Source organism: Panicum hallii, chromosome 4 (genome assembly GCF_002211085.1).
Source record: "Panicum hallii strain FIL2 chromosome 4, PHallii_v3.1, whole genome shotgun sequence".
In the NCBI taxonomy this organism is placed as follows: domain Eukaryota; kingdom Viridiplantae; phylum Streptophyta; class Magnoliopsida; order Poales; family Poaceae; genus Panicum; species Panicum hallii.
Window position 1 is genome coordinate 30,107,781 of NC_038045.1, and position 17,478 is coordinate 30,125,258.

Below are 17,478 nucleotides of genomic sequence, written 5' to 3' on the forward strand. Positions count from 1 at the left end.
TGCTAGCTTCTACATTGGAAGTAACGCAAAAATATGCCTCCCATCCACATAAAAATACTCCATCCCTTTCACATGACTCTTCATATTCATTATGCAAAAAAGGTATGGGTTATGCAAAAAGAAGAAAAGATATCCGTGCTCAAAGAACATGAGAAGAAAGAAAAAGAAAAAGAAAGAAAGATAGCCCATATCCCAAGAAAGAAATAAAAGATAGAGTCCTGCAAAAGGGGGTGTGAGTTCCATCCAGAAAAAAATTCCACACACATGCACATCTTGATTTGATTGTATGATTTCTTTTCTCTGTTGGATCCGGTTTTTGACCTTGCAAAATATGTGATACAAGCATGCTTTCTTTTCATCCCCTACCTTAAGCTCCACAAAAAGCCTTATTAGAAATAGAAAGAAAAGAAGCAACACAATGTCCTGATGAGGAATCATACACATGCAGTGATCTGAGAGAATCATTGAGGAGTAAAGTTATGTTTTGATTTAAAAACCTTTCAAAACTCCCAAGTTATTAAAGCATATTAAAGCAGGGGAAGTAAAGTTGACTTGATTAAACTACATCGGTTTAAAGATTCTGATAAACAAGCTTAAAGAGAAACAGCAGCTATGAAAGGGCTGTACCAGAAAAATTCACCACGGTCTCCAGTTCGCTACGGTCTTCATCTGTCAAGTGCTCTAGGCTTTAACTATCGGGCGCATCGCTGTGGTTTTGTCTAAATTCATCTAGCAGTTATTGAAGTCCCATGGCTGTCATTCTGGAGGCGTCAGCTAGTCGATGAGGAAATATGATTCTGGTAAGAAACTTGAAGAAAGACATCGGCTACGAAAGAGCGGTATCAGAAAAGTCAAGGTGTTGAGCCCATGAAGTGATCAAGCAGATTGAGGCATTGGATTTACAAAGTTTCAAAGCATGAAGCCTACATGCTCCGAAACTGGGGGGGGGGCTTGTATTGACACCGGATTTTGTCATTTAATCTGATGTAATCTGAAGTATGGAAATCATCGGCTACTAGCGTGCATCAACAAGGATCACAAGCGACGAGTGGGCATGCATGCCGATGATTTACAAGTTTGACTTATCCAGAGAGCGTTGGGATTTAGTGTTCATGCCGGAGCCCAGGAGGTTTATTTAAATATTGGCTTAGCTTCATTGAATGGGACAAGCAAGAGAAAAGAAAACTCGCGGGCACGGCAATTAAAGTAAAGAAGACTTGCAGCCTGCACATACGTGAGGTCACATGTGAAGAGCTTCGTTAATCAGATACAGTTAGCACCCTAGCCGGATTATTTTATTGTTAATAATGGAGGCAGGCAAATAAAGGAAGGGCAAGGCTAGCACGTGCATGCAAAGGTGAATAAAAAGAGAAGTCCAGGTTAATCACGCATACGGATAATCTCGTCACAGATGGGTTGGACGAAGAGCAAGGACTCTAAGTAAGGAAAGTTAGAGTCCATGTAGCTTAACATTCCTTTTAGATTTTTTTTGTTAGGCAAGTCTTGAGTCATTACTCTAGGGTATAAATTGTGACGGTTCATGTACTTGTAAGCTAGACACATTATTTGTTAGTGCGAAGTATGTGCTTGTTAGTGTAAAGCTTGTGTGTGTTTATGTGAAGTTAAAAAAAAACTTAAATACAAGTAAAAGGGGTATTTTTATAATTACGGAAAAAACTAGGGTTGTTTTTGCAAAATATAATTGGATAGGAGATAACTTTAAAATAAGTGAAGAGTGGTTTTGCAAACACATTTTCTTTACTTTACCCCCTGTAAAAAAAATGTGTATTTACCCAAAGGTTTCATTTGTAATGGTTGTGTTGAAATGTGTGTGTTGAATTGAGTGCATTTGTGAAAATAAGGACCTATGTATGATTTTCCAAAAGTATGAGTCCTTTTATGCAACTGTTGAATTACAAAAGTAACTTTCAAAAGTTACTAGGGGCCAAAATGTAAAAGTGAAAGTAATCATGACCAGTCATAATTGTTTGCAGTTAAGTCCAAGATTTCATAAAATTCACATGATTAAAGACAAAAACTTTATTAAGTTTGAGTTGAGTGCAAAATAGAAAAATAAATCATTGTCTTTAGGTTTCTGAACTTAAGCCCTAAAGCAAAGTTGTAGGATTTGAAAAACTCTACAACTTTCATTTTGACCATCTTTTCATTAGAGCTTTGGAACAGTGGGAAAAATTTAGTTTATAGTGAGATCCCTGAGGTTTTGCAAATTCCAGAAAGGTCCTTCGGACCCCCTCTCTCCTTCTTCTTCCTCTGGCTCCTGCTCTGCTCCTCTGCTCTGTTTCGCGTCTGACGCCGCCGCTTCTCCGGCCATGTGCTGAGCCTCGGCCGCTCCCCGGCACCACCTCCAGCTTCTAGCCACTCCACGCGTCACTCCTTAGCCCAGCTACCGCCCTAGCTCTTCTTGCTGGCCCCCTCGCCGAGTGCCATGCTGCTTGTAATGCTGCCAGCGCTGCCCGGTCTCGCCGGCACTTCTGCTCGCCACCCACCGCATCAACGCAGCCACCCAGGGCCGCAGCATTGCACCCTTTCCACTCTCCTCTATCTCTACAGCCTATAAAAGGCCGGTTCTAGCTCACGGTCGCACTACCAGAAACCACCATTGTCCTCCATTATTGCTACTCAACCATCCCACGCCGAGCTCGCCCCTCCGGCCTCTCTTCCCTCGAGCTGACCCCCAAAATCGCTTGCCCCCAGCCCCTTGAAGCTCCTCCACCTGTTCCCCATCAACCCCGCCCGCCGGAGCTCGCCGGAGCACCACTGCCACCATTGGCAAGTTACTGTCACCGTCGTCGGCCCTCCTCCGGCCACCCCGGCGTCACCCGAGCCCATCCAAAGGTAGCCCTCGTGTCCCTCATGCTCCCCCACCTATCCCTCGCCTCCGGGAAGCACCCCATCGCCGGAATCAAGCTCCCTGAACTTTCTCTATTCCAAAAATCGCGACCAGGGACTCCATACAACAATAGAAAGAATTCCAGGGGCCTATCTGCACAGACCATGGCTTAGATGAATAGTATCGCGCTGGATCTTTTTGAAATCTTTGGCTGAAACTTTGAAAAATCATAGTAAATCATAGAAAAATCAGAAAAATGCAAAACCAGTTTTGTTGGAATCCTTAAGTAAAACTCGACTACTTTTATTTAGGAAGTTTGAGCTGTAGGTGTATATTTTCTGATGTAGATTAAATATTAGGAAATGAGTGTTTTATTTGTATCTCATGTTATATGCATGTGTTGTGACTGAATTTTGGAACCTAGGTTGTATGTCCCATGAGTAGATTTGTGTAAAAAGTTCGAGTACTTTACTGTTCATTTACTTAGAATTTGAGTACTTTTTGTTGTATGTTGATAGAAAGTTCATAATTTAATTCTAGCTGCATTCCTTCATGTTTAATGCTGAAAATTTTACTTTAGTTTTGCTTCAACATGTTTAGTTCACTGTAAAAATTTCGTGCCCAGAAACTCTGTGCATGTTTGTAAATCTATTTTTGTTCAGTTTGTCTTGTTGAGGCTAAAATAAATACTTTAGGTTGGCAATAAATGCTGGTAAATTGTTTTTACACTCCTTATCAGTGTGTTATCATGCAAGTTAATCTGTGCTACCAGATCCTTGCTGCATGTGAAGTTGTTGCATTTATTTGGTTCCTAGATATAGTTTTCTTTTTGAGTGTTACTAAGAGGTGCTTTCCTACCTGTTAATTTCAGTAGCTAATTCTTGTTCCTAAGTAAGTCATGTTATCCTTGTTGGATAATTATAACATGAGTTATGGTTACAACAAGTGTCTCTGTGCGGCTGCTCAGATTCTGAGCATGTGCTTTAAAGTTGATTGCTTACGCGTGGTATTGTTTGTATGCTTGCTAAAACTAGCTCGTAACCCCAGTACAACTTAGCTAACATACCTGAGACCTTGTGACACTTGAGTCATAATGTACGACTTGGAATAAATTATGAACCATTTAAAGCTATATTTAGTCATGTGTGCTTGTTGTTACAATATGATTCTTGTGCCACTTATTCGAATCTTAATTAGACTTGTTGTGCAACTCTAAAACATATGAGATGTCTAATCTAAAAGTGAAACATTTGATTTATATTTAACCTACTGGTTGTATGACGCTAGACTTAATTAGCTCTTGGTAGCCAAAGTCCTTGCGATAGATTGACTGAAGTTAAATTGTGCACCATGCCTGATGTGCTTGCTGCCCCTATGGCAGACTGTTGTGATGTTTGGTTAACCTTCTCTGTCGGCACACTTATGTCAGCCGATTTATCGACTGAGATGTTGGCCACACACCCCTTTAGCTATATATCCATAGGACACACACCTATCGCCCACATACCCTCAACCACACTACAATCGGCTGCACATCTGTAAAACATATCCTCCTCAGCACAAGCCCATCGGCCACATTATCGTTAGACTAGTTCCGCGCTTGTGATCTCATCAGCCTAGTCCAATATTAGTGTTCTGTTCCACCTAGTTCTTGTAGCAGGTCTGATTTAGATGAACCCATCGGCTGTACGTCAATTGATTATTGTACTGACGTAATCAAGCCGATACAACCACACCTAGTTACCTAGGATAACATTTAAGCATATTTTAGTTAAGCACAGTTAGTGCAGAGTAGGACAATCAGCTACACGGCTGATGTGCCCCAGCAGATATAGGAGAACATTAAGGATGAAAACCGGCTACACAGCTGATCCACCAATCGGCTGAATACGCTGAGACACAGACCGTACGGATACATAGTTCGACTAGTCTACCAATACACCATCGGCTAGTTACTCGCACTCGTCAACTAGCTATGCCGATACATCACTCGACTAGTTCTACCCGATGTATAAATCGGCGAATGTGCCGATACACTAAATCGGCTAGAAGGCCAAATCATCGATCGACTAGTTTTGGTAAAGCATGCATCAGCTATGCAGATACGCACGTGATCAGTTAAGTACACCGATACTCGCACAGATTAGTTAAGACACAACCGCTTTAGGAAACACCCCTCTGCTAAAATAATCGATACCTTCGTCGATCAATTAGGAAACCCTATCAATCGGCTACACAGGCCAAAGTACACAACCTAGGTCAGTAAGATAGCACAGTCGACACACCCCTGTTAGGCACAACCAAGGCACATCAATCGGCTAAATCTGATGCACCCTCGTCGACTAAGGCAAGCCGATACACCAACCATCAGTTAGGCAAAAACATGCTGATAACTAAATCCAATCAGCAAGATCCTTCCTTGTTCTATCCTTGGAACACTGTACCTTTAATATTCCTACCTCTATTAGCCATTTTAACCTTAGGTGAAACCAAATCGGTTAATCTCTTCTGCTCATATATAGAAACTACTCATGCCAATTTCTCTTCTAAACAGAAATCAGCAGATTTCCTAATACTGTATAGAGAGCTCCCTTCTTTACCAATTCTATCGACAGAACCCCTGTTGTTTCCAATCAACTCTGCTGTAGTCTTCAACAAATAGTCCATCTTTCTGGTTGTTATGTGAGTAGTATGTTAAATGAGTGTTGAATTGCAACCTTATCGTAAAGTAAAATAGCTTATGTGCACACTTTGAATGAAATGTTGCAATGCATGTAGATACGACTATTTCCGCAGACGGTACCTACAAGATCTTCCAAGAGTCTACAAAGGATACTTCTGAAGACCAAATGAACGTCACCAAGGGATTATCGGAAGCCCCGAACCAAAGTTCGGAAGATATTGACCTTTCTAACTTCAGCCCCATCAGTAAAGGCAAGCCCCGGACATAACCTACTATTTTATTACACTGCAATCTATATCTATCTATGTATTCTATGCATTAAGTTCTTAGGAATTGCTTGAAACCCTAGATGCATGAATCCTAGGAACCAATGTATTGCACCTGAGGTCATATCGAATAAATGCTCTGCTAATAGAACCGGTAGAAGTCGGGTGATTTCCTATCACTCGCGCGATATAGGAGTTGTAATGTTTACATTTCTGTTATCACTATAAGGATGACGGACAGGAGTTTTGTGAGGTATCATGGTTGAGGTGATACCCCGTCTGTGTTGTTGAATCTGTTAAGGTCGCAGCGTGTGGTAGCGGTGATTAAGAGTTTGAAATCACATGCCGCGAAATATGGTAAGCGGTAAGCCTAGTAACCAATCGGCCCGAGGAGTGGACATACCCCCCACCACATGTATTTGGTTCTTTTGGTTACTTGGTTCGACGTGTAGGAATACGTGTTGCTGGGCAACCAGGAGTACGGGTTTTGTAGTCGCGCTACAGACATACGTCCTGCACTTTGGAAGTGCGTATGGTCCTGCAGTCGCTTGTGGTGGATCTGATCCACGAGTCAGAATAAAAGGCAAACGGTTGCTTCGGAATGACCCTTTGGTGTTCCAATCGTGTGAGTTAGGTTTATCCTTGCAAGGTTGAATTCGATTCAGAATCGTCCGCTTCTCACGAAGATTGAGACTGCTTGATCCCTTTGCCACATAGAGTAACAAGAGCAATATTATGATTATCAAAGTTGATGTCTGGTTAAAGATGCTACCATTCTTGCTTAGTTATAGGTACTTACCTAGAATGAATAATCAACTAGAACCTGAAAGCTAAAAGTTGAAATTAAGGATCTACGTGTTATTGCTTTTCAGCTGAAACTAAACCAAGAACCATTTCAAACTTTCATGAGTCTAGTTATGGGCTAAAGTATACCCAATCCCGGGTAAGCCTTGCTGAGTATTAGTATACTCAGTCTTGCTAGTTATGTGTTTCAGGTAAAATCTTTGAAGACCCTACTCTTTCCCTTGTCTTGGTCCAGAACTCTTCTAGACGGTTGGCCCTTGGAATAGGATCCATGTGACATTTAGGTAAATAACTTGGTCACACCCTAGAGTTTTGGTATGCTTTTATGTGCAAAGTATGGTAAAGGTGTGCTTAATATGTGCAATGTTAAGGAAAAAGTGTTATTTATGTAATTAAATTTAACTAGAGGTCCTTTTATGCAAAATGGGTGGATACGGAGGGAAAAGTTTAAAAGCATGAGGGTGGTTTTGCAAAAAGATGGTAACTATGGTTAAACTGCAAAAATATGAGAAATTACCCTTGGGTATATGTGTAAAAGTAATTTTATCTATAGGATTTACATAAAGTTTGAAAATATTACTAAGTTTATAGTATCTTCAAAACTGTTGCTCAACTGCAGATGAACCTTAAAGAGAAGTTGTAGAGTTTGAAAAACTACGCACTTTTTCTTTTTGGGCCATCTCCATTTGAGCACTGGTTTAAAAGTTACAAGCTCTTTATTGTGAAGTCCTTGTTTTTCTTTGGATTTGCAAAACGGTCCCCGGCTCCATTCTTTCCCCCTTCTTCCTCCCTGAGTCTCTGCTCTTTGCTCTGCGCTTCTGGTTCCCCCTGCCGCCGGCGCAGTACACCATTCCTGGCCGCCGCCGGCCACCTCCTGCTCCTCCCTCGCCCACGCGTCGCCTCACCATCCCTCCACCGCTCTAGCCCCCTCTGCTGGCGCCTTGCCCGAGTGCCACGACGCCTGCAGTCCTGCAAGCGCCGCTCGCCGGCGTCTCTGCCGCCGCCGCAATTCCCCCGCAGGCTCGCCTTATCCCTCCCTCTCTTCTGCTCAGTAGCACCAGCAACTCCCAACCACTTCGTTTGCCTCGCTAATTCGCTTGCCAAACCCACTTCGAGCCCCCTTCGCCTCCGCCGCCCAAACCGTTCCTCCGGTGAACTTTGGGTCACCGTGGGCAGCCACGTCCAGGCCACCATTGCCCGCACTGATCCCTCCAGAGGTTTCCCCGGTACTTGCCGGTGCTTCCCAGCCCCCGGCCGCCTCTCGATCCTGGCCGAGGAACCTTCCCGACCAGCACCGCCCGCCGCCGCCCCCTGCCCGCCATGGGCCGGCCACCTCGGTCACCCCCGCGCCATCAGGACCCCATGGCTGGCTTCTCTATGCTCTAGTGAAGCTTTCCGGCCTATCCCACGCCGCCTCTGACCACTGGATCGCCGCTTCCACTACTCACCTCCATCGCCGGCCGCCTGCCTCCGCCGTGCCGCCACTGCTAGCCACCCCACTTCAATTCCAAGCGTCCTCAGGTGTGCAAAGGGTCACTGATACTTCCCCACCCCTCCAATTCCACCGCCGGTGATCGCTGTCACCAGTACACGCCGGTCAAACCTCGCCCCTCTGTGTTGGACCGGCAGGGATCTCGGGTTAGAAGGAGCAAAAGCCCAGGGGGCTATTTGCAAACTATCAGACTCAGGGGAATAGTAGTGTTAAGGACCTATGTGCAAGAGTGTTTGTTATTTCATGTGAGTGTATATTCTGTCTTGCAAAATTCGTAGTAATTCACAGAAAAATCCAAAAATGGAAAAATTAGTTTTGTTGGAAACTAGATTTCAAATCCTATAACTTTTGTTAATAAAGTTTAATTTGAAACGAAATACTTTTACCTCTATTTTAAACCTAAGATTAAGGGGTAGTTTATACTTAACTTTTATATTTCTTGTTTTGTTGCTTATGAATTTTGGCATGTATGTTCTATAAACTATATGTAACCTTGTATAAAATTTCAAACTCAAATTTGTTTTAAACTTAACTTCTTTTAATTTGGACTTTCAAATTTGAAATATTAACTAAACCTGTTATATAACCATTTCTAATTAAGATCTATTGTCATTCTCTAATGTGATATTGTTTAATGTTTAATGTATAATTAAATTTCCAAAACCTTATGATCTTTTACTTAAAGTTTTGAAATTAAGTTGGGTTTAAATTCAAATTCAAATTTAAATATTTCAGTTCGTGTTTGCAACAAATTCAGCAATATCTTTATGATTCTTTTATAACTAGAATTTTAAACCTAAACCCTCTTTATTTTATGAGCTTTTGTGTGATAACTTGGTGAGTTATAACATTTGAAACATAAGATCTTAAATTTAAGCCTTACCTTACTTAATTTATTGCATCTCATATAGAATCAACGACGCTCGACGACGGGGACTATGAGTTGGTCTTAGGACAAGACCAAGGCTTTTCAGAAGACCCAGCGCAAGTCGTCGAGGGACTAACTGAAGCCCCGAACCCAAGTTCGGAAGCCTCTGACACTCCTGCCCCCAACCCCACTCAAGAAGGCAAGCCCCGGTGCATATCCCAGTATTTCAATCTATTACAATTCCATTAGTATATTATATATCTTGCATTACGTCTAGGAGTTGAAATGAAACCCTAGTTGCATAAGATCTTAGGAATCCAATGTATTGTACCTGAGTCCTTAACGCTTAGATGCTCTGCTAAATAGAGCCATTAAAAGTCGGGTGATTCCCTGTCACTCACGCGATATAGGAGTTGCATGTTTACAATTCTGCAACCATTATAAGGATAATGGACAGGGTCATGTGCTGTATCATGACCTGAGGATTACCCTGTCTGCTTTGATAAAAGTCTTAAGGTCGAAATGTGTGGTAGTGGTGGCTAAGCTTTTGAAAGTACTAGCCACATACCGCGAAATATGGTAAGCGGTAAGTCTAGTACCCGATTGGCCCGGCAAATGGAACGCGTCTCCACCACTCGACTTTTATTTTATGTTTACACGCACCGACGTGTGGGAGTACGTTCTGCATGGCAGACAGGAATACGGGTTTTGTAGTCGCACATATAGACGTATGTCCTGCACAATTGGTGTGCGTACGGTGCTGCAGTCGCTTGTGGTGGCCCCGATCCATAACCCGGAATATGAGGGAAACGGTTGCTTGGAACGCCCTGCTGGTATTCCAAGCGTGTGTGTTAGGTTTACCTTGCAAGGTTAAATTCGATTCGGATCGTCCGCCTCTCACGAGGATTGAGACTGCTTATTCCTTCTGCCACATCGAGTAAAAAGAGTAATTGATGATGAATTAATCTTGATGGATGATAATCTATATCTTGCTTGCTTAGTATAGGTGCTTACCTAGAATGGCTAATCAAGGTAGAACCTGAAAGCTAAAACTTGAAAATAGGTTATACTCCTAGTCACTTTTCAGCTAAACATAAATCCAGAGCCGCTATAATACCTTCTAGTTATGGGCTAAAGTATATCCAATTCCGGGTAAGCCTTGCTGAGTATTAGAATACTCAGCCTTGCCAATATCTGTTTCAGGTATGACCTTCGAAAACACCACGGACAACCTTGTGTGGCCAACGTCCGTTCCTTTTGGCTGGTCCGTGGAGTGGGACCCGTCCCCGGCCGGCAGTGACCCTCCGGAGTGACACCAGGCCTCGGGCTAAGCTTGGTGTCCGCCTTCGTGACGTGTGTAGTCGCGTAAACTTTTCTTTCCGCTGTGAGTTTGGACAAGCTGTTCCGCTTGTCAGTTTGAACACTGTTTGTATAAGTTTACTTATATTTGAACTCGGCTTGTAATAATGTATGTATGGCTGTAAATTAAAAGTTGACGAGCTATTCTATGATGTGAACTCGCCTTCGTGCGAGGTAAACCTGCTTCGATCCTGTTGAACCGTGGTTGTATCGGGCGGAGACCCGACAGACCAAGGGATTGTTCTGTTTGAAGTGCGTTAAGCTTATTGCAATTGTACGGTGATCATTAGTGCACTTGAGCCGGAATAATTCAGACAGTTCTGCCACAGCTGGTATCAGAGCTGTAGGTTTACATATACATCTGGAAAAGCTCTTAAAAGGTGTTTTCAGGATAAAAGTTTGCCAACAAATGAGTTTACAAAAATACGTTGGATCCGTTAAGGTGGAAGAATAGAATGTAAAGCCCTAGGGATTTATATGGGGAAAGTATCAGGTGGCAATTAGAGTATATATATAATTCTGACTTGCAGCACTACTTTCCGTCAAAACTTGAATTCGTGCATACCCCAACCTTACTTTCTGTAACGACACCTACGAACGGAGGTAAGAAGGTAAGGAACCTCAGCCAACTGAGGGAGCTTGGCCTTCCTGTCGGTGATGCGAACCGAACGCTGTTTCTCAAGCAGTGGCCTACTTGAGATGCTGCCAATATACCAACTTAGGTTGATTATATTGGGAGTATATGGTTCGGCGCAGGGTATGGCGATCGCTGTTCATACCCTCGCATTTTGCGGTGCCCCCGTGAATACGTTGTTTCGATGATGTATGTTAACGTTGTCTGTACGGCGGTAATTGTACAGATGCTGTTTCTATAATGAGCAGTAATGTTTGGGGACACTTTCATGTCGTGCTGCCATGGAAGGTTCATGAGATATATATATATATGTGTGTGTGTGTATTCTTTTGCAGGTACACTGACCACGCCTACGTTATTAGGATGCGTAGGGTTTATCGATTAGTTATATATAGTGAGAGACGTATGGTTATGCCACCGGAATTAACTACGTAAGTCCAAACATATTCTGCAGTTGTTTTGGTTGTGAGGACGAGTAGTGCGTGCATACATAATTTGTTAACAAAAGGGGTTTTCATATATGTTTGAGGTGACTAAAGATGAAGGATATGTTGTTTGTCTTTGGAAGGGGTTAATGGAGTTTTAATGATAGTTTTAGGTTGGTTATGTTATATAGAATCTTAGTTCTTCATCTGATTTGCAGTCCCTGCTGTTATCAGAATTGACTATCTTGAACCGTTTATCTTGTACTCTCTTAACAAGATAAAAAGTTTCACCATTTGCATTCTGGTCGCAGATGGCAGCACCTTCTAACGTTTTCTGGGATCCGGAAGGGCATCTTCATACTAATGCCCTCCATTGGGAAGGTTTCCCTCCTCTACTTTGGGAGTCCTTGCAGTCTTTTCACTACACGGAGCGTCCTCAGTATGATGCTGTCGAACATTTGGAAGAAGGAATTCATAGAGCTCGTGTCAGGATAACTATTCCTCAGCATCCTTTTCGTTCACAATGGCAGCCTATTGAGATTAGCATGATAGGCTATAGAATTGTGGATACTATTAAAGCGGCAACACTAGAAGCCATTTATGCCTTTTGTAGTCAACATCTTGAGGAAGTCGTAGGACAACCCATTGGTTTGTTCGCTACAACAGATCCTGGTGGGTCAGAATGGGACCTCAGGGTAATTCCTGAGAGTCATAGATTGGAAGGTTCATCAGAAGAAGTCCTACGAGGGATGAGGCGTTTCATGAGTGTGCAGTACCATTATCACTCGTTGCTACGCCGGGAGATAGGCCATTTGATTTATGCTGCGCGGAGTCTTCATGGGGAAGCTGCTAGACATATCAGCTAGGTGGATCAACTTCAAGCTGTGGTGATTGAGAAGGATGGGATTATTGCTACTCAAAACGAGACCATCCACCATCAGGAAGATCAGATCAATGAGAGTGATCACATTATCACTCAGCGCGATACTGTTATTGAATTTCTACAGGCACAAATCCATGGTCTGATCCTTGCGGTCGATGATGCTCAAGCTTATATTGAAGAATTGCAGCAGCCCCCAATCCCTCCCGTTGCACCTGCAGTACCCGAGGCTGAAGAAGAAGATCCAGAGGAGATTGAAGGAGTCTCAGAACTTGATTCTGAGCATGGAGATCCTGTCATCAGTCCCCATCATTCCTCTTCTGGTAGTCAGTCATCAGTAGGAAACTTTGATGACTTTTAGTTGTGATTGAGTGAGTGGTAGTCTAGTTATAACTAGTGTAAAAAAATGTGTAACCTAGGTGGTGTGTAGTTTATCTAGATAGAGAGCCACTTGTTGTATGTGTGGCATGTGCTGTTAGGCAAAAGTTTGTAATGGTTTGAGTGTATCGATATGAGATGTAAGGATATCAGTATCTGTATACTAATCTAAATCCTGTGTTTCGTTATCTAGTTCAATATCCTTGTTACAAGTGGATTGAATGGAGCATATGCATTACATTTCCGTTTGGTAATTGCATATTATCTGAAATTTGGAGTAAGATTACGGTTGATAATGGGTGTCTCCTTTATTTCAGATGGTTGGAGCTACTCGAGGAACCCCGGAAGGATTCCGGGTAGGTCAGCCTGGTAGTTCTCAGCAACCACCACCGCCACCTCCAAACCTGGCCGAGGTTATGGCCCGGCAAACTGAGCTTCTTAATCAACTTGTGCAAGCTCAAATGGGCCACTTTCAGCAGCAACCTCGAGGCCAAGGTGAACCCCTGTCGGCCAGTTACCAGGATTTCCTCAGCACTCAACCGCCATTATTCCATAAGGCCGATGAGCCTTTGGACGCAGACGCCTGGCTGCGAACTATTGAGTCCAAGTTCGCCTTATTACCAGCTCCATGTTCAGAGGAGAACAAGGTGCTCTTTGCAGCCCAGCAACTTCGAAGCACTGCCCGTCTTTGGTGGGATCAGTTTCATGCTATGCAACCTGCCGATCACGTCGTCACCTGGGACGAGTTTCGAACTGCGTTTTGAGCACATCATATACCAGCGGGACTCATTGAGCGGAAGCTCAATGAATTTTTGAATTTAACCCAAGGTACCCGCACTGTTACGCAGTATGCACAGGTTTTCAATCACCTGTGCCAGTATGCAGGATCTCATGCGGACACTGATGCCCGCAAATGTGATCGCTTTCGCCGAGGCCTAAGCACCAAACTTAAAGAATGGCTGAATTTGGTAAAGGCCAACAATTTTAATGAGTTGGTCAATATGGCCATTACTCAAGAGGATTGTATTACCGCCCACCGAGCAGAAAAGAAACGGAAAGCACCTACAGGGCCTGCAACTTCACAGCCGCCAAGGTATCGGTTGGTCCCGAGTAACGCCCCTCGAGCTCCGCCTCGAGGCAATTTGCCTGGCAGATGGGTAGCTCGACCTCCCCAACAGGCCCAATTTAACCGACCACCGCTGCCCCAAAATCAACAACAACCACGGCAAGGTCCACGATAGAACTTTCCACCAGCTACTCCAGGAAACAGCAATTATCGTTGTTTCAATTGCGGAAGCCCGTCCCACTTCATCAAGGACTGCCCTCAACCTAGGAAATCCTTCCAAGTGCAGGCATCTAATCCAAACCACCAGGGGAAGGGTAAGAGGCAAGTGGTGCAGGTCCGTCAAGGGAGGGTGAATCTTACCACGCTCTCCGAACTTCCTGAAGGGACACCGATAATGACGGGTACATTCTCTATCAACCATTACCCTGTTACTGTTCTTTTTGATACCGGTGCTACCCATAGTTTTATCAGTACAAAGTTTGGAGCTAAGATAGGCTTGGATATTTATCCTATTAGTGGGATATATGTAATAACAACTCCTGGTGGTAGTATCTCTTCCCATCACGTCTGTAGAGGCGTACCAATTCAAATGGGTAATAATCTGACGAGGGCAGATTTATTATTGTTAGACCTAAAAGGAATGGATGTTCTTTTAGGAATGAATTGGATGACCCAGTACCATGTATCTATAGATATTCCTTTCCGCATGGTGGAGATAGGTTCACCAGAAAATGAGCCTACTCTCCTTTATCTTCCACCACCAAAGTCCTTCAACTCTTGCACCTATGCTGCATCTGGGGTCAAGCTAGAGGATATTCCAGTCGTCTGTGAATATCCAGATGTTTTCCCGGATGACTTACCTGGAATGCCCCCAGACAGCGATATCGAGTTCATCATAGAACTCCAACCTGGTACAGCTCCTATCTCCAAGAAATCTTATCGCATGCCTCCTAATGAGTTGGCTGAATTGAAAATCCAGCTCCAGGACCTTTTGGATAAAGGTTTCATTTGTCCCAGTGCATCACCCTGGGGTTGTCCAGCCCTGTTTGTGAAAAAGAAAGACAATAGCTTAAGGCTGTGTGTTGATTATCGTCCTCTCAATGCGGTGACCATCAAAAATAAATATCCCCTACCCCGCATTGACATTCTGTTCGATCAACTAGCCGGAGCTAAAGTATTCTCTAAAATTGATCTTCGTTCTGGCTATCATCAAATTAAGATTCGGCCCAGTGATATTCCAAAAACAGCCTTTTCTACTCGATATGGCTTATATGAGTATCTTGTCATGTCGTTTGGTCTCACTAATGCTCCAGCCTATTTCATGTACCTCATGAATTCTGTCTTCATGCAAGAACTCGACAAGTTTGTTGTGGTCTTCATTGATGACATCTTGATCTACTCCAAAAACCCAAAAGATCATGCTCAACATCTCCATGTCATCCTTCAACGATTAAGGGACCACCACCTATACGCCAAATTCTCCAAGTGTGAATTTTTGTTGGATACCGTAAAATTCTTAGGCCATACCATTTCTGGTGATGGAATATCCGTCGATCCCAGTAAAGTACAAGAAGTGATGGATTGGAAACCTCCGACCTCAGTCCATCAGATCCGTAGTTTTCTTGGTCTAGCAGGCTATTATCGTCGGTTTATTCCAGATTTCTCCAGAATAGCCTAACCTATGATCAAACTATTGAAGAAAGGTGTCAAATTCTCTTGGGATCAAAAATGTGATGATGCATTCCATGTTCTCAGAGATCGTCTTACTACTGCCCCAGTCTTGGCTCAACCCGATGTGTCAAAACCCTTTGATATCTATTGCGATGCATCAGGGACTGGACTCGGTTGTGTTCTTATGCAAGACCACCGAGTGATTGCATATGCATCGCGGGCACTCAGAGCTCATGAACGGAACTATCCTACCCATGACCTCAAATTAGCAGCTGTCAACCATGCCTTGAAAATTTGGAGACATCATCTAATGGGTGCAAAGTGTCATATCTATACTGACCACAAAAGCCTCAAATATATCTTTACCCAAGCAGATTTGAATATGAGGTAAAGGCGCTGGCTAGAACTAATTAAAGATTATGACTTGGAAGTACATTATCATCCAGGCAAGGCTAATGTCGTTGCAGATGCCCTTAGTCGCAAGGCACATTGTTCCTGCTTATCTGCCGAAGCTTTCAATGAGACCCTTTGTTGGGAAATGAAGAAGCTTAATCTAGAAATCATTCCCCAAGGTGACTTAAACCATCTCTCGGTTGAAGCCACACTTAGGGATGATATTATTCTTGCTCAGCAGCGTAGTGAGGGAGTTGGGATCATTAAGCAAAAGTTAATACAGGGAGAGAAAAAGTACAAATGTTTCCAGATAGATTCCGAAGGAGTTTTGTGGTTCAACAAACGTCTAGTAGTAGCTAAGGACCATAAACTCCGAAAGCAAATAATGGATGAAGCCCACCTGTCCAAATTTTCTATACATTCGGGCAGTACAAAGATGTATCAAGATCTGAAACAAAGCTTTTGGTGGACCCGTATGAGACGAGAAATTGCCAAATATGTCTCAGAGTGTGATATCTGCCAAAGAGTCAAAGCCAGTCATCTGAAGACTGGTGGTACCCTCCAACCTTTAACCATCCCCTCTTGGAAATGGGAAGATATCAGTATGGATTTTATTGTTGGACTACCTAATACTTCTCGGAGACATGACTCTATTTGGGTAATCATTGATCGATTAACCAAAACGGCACATTTCCTTACTGTACACACTACGTGTAATGCCAAGAAGTATGCCAAGATTTACTTGGATCAAATTGTTCGCCTTCATGGTATACCTAGGACAATCATTTCCGATCGTGGGACACTGTTTGTTTCTCGGTTCTGGGAACAACTCCAAAATGCTCTTGGAACTAAATTAATTCGAAGCTCGGCATATCATCCTCAGACAGATGGACAAACGGAAAGAATAAATCAAATCTTGGAGGATATGCTTAGAGCCTGTGTCCTCCAATATGATAAGCATTGGGATAAATTTCTACCACTGGCAGAATTCTCATACAATAACAGTTATCAAGCCAGTCTCAAGATGGCCCCATTTGAAGCATTATACGGTCGCCGTTGTAGAACTCCTTTGAATTGGTCACAAACCGGCGAGCGTAAAGTCTTTGGACTCGACCTTGTCAATGAGGCAGAAGAGAAAATAAGGATTATACAGGCAAATCTCAAAACGGCACAATCTCGACAGAAAAGCTATGCTGATGTACGAAGGAAACCCTTACAATTTCAAGTTGGAGACTTTGTATATCTTCGAGTTTCTCCTACCCGAGGTGTTCAAAGATTCGGTGTAAAGGGAAAACTTGCTCCTCGGTACATTGGACCCTTTGAAGTCCTTGAAGTCTGTGGACCTGTAGCTTACCGTCTTCAACTTCCTTCTCAATTAGCGGCCATTCATAACATCTTCCATGTATCTCAACTCAAGAAGTGTGTCAAGATCCCTACCGAAATCATTGAATCTCAAGCTATCGAAATCGAACCAGATCTGACCTATACAGAGCATCCAATCAGAATCCTAGATACTAAAGAGAGAAGCACCAGAAGAGAAACCATCATAATGTACAAGATTCAGTGGAACCATCATACGGAAGAAGAAGCAACATGGGAAACTGAATTTTATCTTCAGCATAACTTTCCCGATTTCTTCCAAACCAATCTCCGAGCTTGATGTTTCCATTCCATCCTACTTCGGAATCTCGGGACGAGATTCTTTTTA